The sequence below is a fragment of the Musca autumnalis genome, unplaced genomic scaffold (assembly GCF_047663935.1).
Source record: "Musca autumnalis isolate F117 unplaced genomic scaffold, ASM4766393v1 scaffold_2, whole genome shotgun sequence".
NCBI lineage: Eukaryota > Metazoa > Arthropoda > Insecta > Diptera > Muscidae > Musca > Musca autumnalis.
In genome coordinates, this window is record NW_027411755.1 from 208,758,216 (window position 1) to 208,764,260 (window position 6,045).

A 6,045-nucleotide genomic window follows, 5' to 3' on the forward strand; every position below is an offset into this window, starting at 1 on the left:
TTTACCCAAAAAGCATGGACTATACACTGTCCAATTCTACCAAAAAATCATAATCTATTTTCTGACCAATTTTACCCAAAAAGCATAGACTATACACTGTCCAATTCCACCAAAAAATCATATTCTATTTTCTGAACAATTTTACCCAAAAAGCATGGACTACACACTGTTCAATTCTACCAAAAAATCATAAACTATTTTCTGACCAAGTTTACCCAAAAAGCATGGACTATACACTGTCCAATTCTACCAAAAAATCATATTCTATTTTCTCACCAATTTTACCCAAAAAGCATGGACTATACACTGTTCAATTCTACCAAAAAATCATAAACTATTTTCTGACCAAGTTTACCCAAAAAGCATGGACTATACACTGTCCAATTCTACCAAAAAATCATAATCTATTTTCTGACCAATTTTACCCAAAAAGCATGGACTATACACTGTCCAATTCTACCAAAAAGTCATAATCTATTTTCTGTCCAATTCTACCAAAAAATCATAATCTATTTTCTGACCAATTTTACCCAAAAAGCATGGACTTTAAACTGTCCAATTCTACCAAAAAATCGTATTCTATTTTCTGACCAATTGTACCCAAAAAGTATGGACTATACGCTGTCCAATTCTACCAAACAATCATAATCTATTTTCTGACCAATTTTACCCAAAAAGCATGGACTATACACTGTCCAATTCTACCAAAAAATCATAATCTATTTTCTTACCAATTTTACCCAAAAAGCATGGACTATACACTGTCCAATTCTACCAAAAAATCATATTATATTTTCTGACCAATTTTACCCAAAAAGCATGGACTATACACTGTCCAATTCTACCAAAAAATCATAATCTAATTTCTTACCAATTTTACCCAAAAAGCATGGACTATACACTGTCCAATTCTACCAAAAAATCATATTATATTTTCTGACCAATTTTACCCAAAAAGCATGGACTATAAACTGTCCAATTCTACCAAAAAATCATATTCTATTTTCTGAGCAATTTTACCCAAAAAGCATGGACTATACGCTGTCCAATTCTACCAAAAAATCATAATATATTTTCTGACCAATTTACCCAAAAAAGCATGGACTATACGCTGTCCAATTCTACCAAAAAATCATAATCTAATTTCTTACCAATTTTACCCAAAAAGCATGGACTATACACTGTCCAATTCTACCAAAAAATCATATTATATTTTCTGACCAATTTTACCCAAAAAGCATGGACTATACACTGTCCAATTCAACAAAAAAATCATATTATATTTTCTGACCAATTTTACCCAAAAAGCATGGACTATAATACACTGTCCAATTCTTCCAAAAAATCATATTCTATTTTCTGACCAATTTTACCCAAAAAGCATGGACTATACACTGTCCAATTCTACAAAAAAAATCATAATCTATTTTCTGACCAATTTTACCCAAAAAGCATGGACTATACACTGTCCAATTCTACCAAAAAATCATATTATATTTTCTGACCAATTTTACCCAAAAAGCATGGACTATACACTGTCCAATTCTACCAAAAAATCATATTATATTTTCTGACCAATTTTACCCAAAAAGCATGGACTATACACTGTCCAATTCAACAAAAAATCATATTATATTTTCTGACCAATTTTACCCAAAAAGCATGGACTTATACACTGTCCAATTCTACCAAAAAATCATATTCTATTTTCTGACCAATTTTACCCAAAAAGCATGGACTATACACTGTCCAATTCTACCAAAAAAAAATCATAATCTATTTTCTGACCAATTTTACCCAAAAAGCATGGGCTATACACTGTCCAATTCTACCAAAAAATCATAATCTATTATCTGACCAATTTTACCCAAAAAGCATGGACTATACACTGTCCAATTCTACAAAAAAAAATCATAATCTATTTTCTGACCAATTTTACCCAAAAAGCATGGACTATATATACACTGTCCAATTCTACAAAAAAATCATATGGTCTGTTCCACAACTGCAAGAATCTACTAATTTTTACTATTTTTTTCCGATAACATAAAGGAAAAAATGTTATCGTAGTAAAAATTAGTAGCTTCTTGCAGGTTCTGGAACAGAGCAAAAATCTATTTTCTGAGCAACTTTACCCAAAGAGCATGGACTATACATATACATAAACTATTTTCTGACCAATTTGAACCAAAAAGCATGGACTACACACTGTCCAGTTCTACCAAAAAATCATAATCTATTTTCTGACCAATTTTACCCAAAAAGCATGGACTATACACTGTCCAATTCTACCAAAAAATCATATCCTATTTTCTGACCAATTTTACCCAAAAAGCATGGACTATACACTGTCCAATTCTACCAAAAAATCATATTCTATTTTCTGACCAATTTTACCCAAAAAGCATGGACTATACACTGTCCAATTCTACCAAAAAATCATATTCTATTTTCTGACCGATGTACACAAGAACCATGGACTATACACTGTCCAATTCAACAAAAAAATCATATTCTATTTTCTGACCAATTTTACCCAAAAAGCATGGACTATACACTGTCCAATTCTACCAAAAAATCATATTCTATTTTCTGACCAATTTTACCCAAAAAGCATGGACTATACACTGTCCAATTCTACCAAAAAATCATATTCTATTTTCTGACCAATTTTACCCAAAAAGCATGGACTATACACTGTCCAATTCTAAAAAAAAAATCATAATCTATTTTCTGACCAATTTTACCCAAAAAGCATGGACTATACACTGTCCAATTCTACCAAAAAATCATTATCTATTTTCTGACCAATTTTACCCAAAAAGCATGGACTATACACTGTCCAATTCTACAAAAAAAATCGTAATCTATTTTCTGACCAATTTTACCCAAAAAGCATGGACTATATATACACTGTCCAATTCTACAAAAAAATCATATGGTCTGTTCCACAACTGCAAGAATCTACTAATTTTTACTATTTTTTTCCGATAACATAAAGGAAAAAATGTTATCGTAGTAAAAATTAGTAGCTTCTTGCAGGTTCTGGAACAGAGCAAAAATCTATTTTCTGAGCAACTTTACCCAAAGAGCATGGACTATACATATACATAAACTATTTTCTGACCAATTTGAACCAAAAAGCATGGACTACACACTGTCCAGTTCTACCAAAAAATCATAATCTATTTTCTGACCAATTTTACCCAAAAAGCATGGACTATACACTGTCCAATTCTACCAAAAAATCATAATCTATTTTCTGACCAATTATACGCAAAAAATGGACTATACACTGTCCAATTCTACCAAAAATCATAATCTATTTTCTGACCAATTTTACTCTGTCCAATTCTACCAAAAAATCATAAACAATTTTCTGACCAATTTTAACCAAAAAGCATGGACTATACAATGTCCAATTCTACAAAAAAAAAAAATCATAATCTATTTTCTGACCAATTTTACCCAAAGAGCATGGACTATACACTGTCCAATTCTACCAAAAAAATCATAATCTATTTTCTGACCAATTTTACCCAAAGAGCATGGACTATACATATACATAAACTATTTTCTGACCAATTTTACCCAAAAAGCATGGGCTATACACTGTCCAATTCTACCAAAAAAATCATAATCTATTTTCTGACCAATTTTACCCAAAAAACATGGACTATATTTCTGACCAATTTTTACCAAAAAGCATATACTATATACACTCCCCAATTCTACCAAAAAATCATATTCTATTTTCTGACCAATTTTACCCAAAAAGCATGGACTATATTTCTGACCAATTTTAACCAAAAAGTCTGGACTATACCCTGTCCAATTCTACAAAAAAAAATCATAATCTATTTTCTGAGCAATTTTACCCCAAAAGCATGGACTATACGCTGTACAATTTTACCAAAAAATCATAATCTATTTTCTGACCAATTTTACCCAAAAAGAATGGACTATTATACACTGTCCAATTCTACCAAAAAAATCATAATTTATTTTCTGACTAATTTTACAAAAAAAAGCATGGACTATACACTGTCCAATTCTACCAAAAAATCATAATCTATTTTCTGACCAATTTTACTCAAAAAGCATGGATTATACGCTGTCCAATTTGACCAAAAAATCATAATCTATTTTCTGACCAATTTTACCCAAAACGCATGGACTATACACTGTCCAATTCTACCAAAAAATCATAATCTATTTTCTGACCAATTTTACGCAGAAATCATTGACTATATACTGTCCAATTCTACCAAAAATCGTAATTTTGTTTCTGACTAATTTAACGCAAAAAGCATGGACAAAAAAAATTGGTCAGAAAACAGAACATGATTTTTGGTAAACTTGGACAGATAACGTAACAAATAGGACAGTATATAGTCGTCCATGATGTTTGGGTAAAATGGGTCAGAAAATGGAACATGATTTTTGGGGAAAATATGACAGTGTATAGTTCATGATTTTTTGGGTAAAATTGGTCAGAAAGTAGAACATAATTTTAAGGGCAAATGTAAAAATCATAGGGTGTCCAATTAAAATAGATTACCATTGATCCTCTTCGAGGATCGTGGGTAAGACCTGACATAATGACCCAAAAGCACTAAAAATTCCTACGGTAACTAAGTAAAAAGGCTGGTGGGCACGAAAACAATCGAAAGGAGTGAATGACATTGGTCTAACATCTGCATGTCGTAATATTTCTCGCAAGCTTAAATCAAGTTCGAAGATGGACTATATCGGATAACTCCTTTCGGTGTCTCTTTTATAAAAGATCAAAATGTCCGCTTATGTGCAGTCGGTTTAAGGAAGAATCGCTTTGAAGTTGTTGGCACAACACATATTGCACCTATTCAAAGGGGAGCTACCCCGCCCCATCTGCAATTCAATAAAATATGTAGCCTGTTTTGGGGGGCCATCCCTGTGCATTCCCTGACAATTTTAAGAAAATCGGTTCAGTAGTTTTGGCAGAAAAAATTCAATTGAAAATTGAAAAAAGTGGGCGTGGTAAAATTTTCATTTCATAAAAACCTAAGTTGGGTTTCGAAGGGTCATATCACTCATATTGAATGAATTTGACAAAAATGTCTGTCGTTTCACTTATTTTTATTGTGTGATTTTCAAGACGCCATTTTAATTTTTTCTTCCCCACCCCCTCCGAAATTCAACAAAATTGTTAGCCCATTTTAACCGGGCCATCCCTGTACATTCCCTGACAATTTCAGAAAAATCGTGTCAGTAGTTCTTGCAGAAAAGATAAAAATTGAAAAAGTGGGCGTGGTCAAATTTTATTTGGCGAACATTTCACAAAAATCCTTATCCCAATCGGTCCAGGCGTTCTCAACTGATGCCATTACCAACGAACGATATTTGATTTTTTTATTTATAAAGATTAATAGTATTGTAATATTTTAAGATGGATATGTTTCCTTACTTACAGTATTGCACCCGAATTTATAAGATTTCAATCATGTTGTGCAGGAATCAATAAATAAACATGAAAGTTTTATTTAGCTGTCGACAAAGCCTAATTGGTTGTCACTACTTGCAGGTTCTGTTAAACATATATCGAACCTATCCAACAAATGGGTAATAATTCGAAATGTTATATTTTTCAATAGAGATAAAAAACTGTTGTGTACTTACTGTGAAGACGTGAAAAGTGACATAACGGTATTTTTGACGAAAGCGTGGACAAAATAATAGGACATTTTTACAATAGGTGGAGTTTCTTAATAAGAAATGACATTATCAAAATTTTGTGTAAATACCCTTTTGATGAACAGCTGCAATATGTATGTATTTGTTACCAGATTTACTTCATAGTTTTTGTAGTAGAAAATGTCACCAATATTGTACGCCCCATGCCCGCACACATTTTTATTGTTCATTTAAGTAATAGTTGTGGACAGATTATTTACAGAATTCTGGAAAAAAAATTGTTGGCTGAATCCCCATAAAATTTAAATTATTCGACATCGTGACGATTATAAACTGAAAAGTTATTACACAAAAAGAGATAAATTCTTTTCC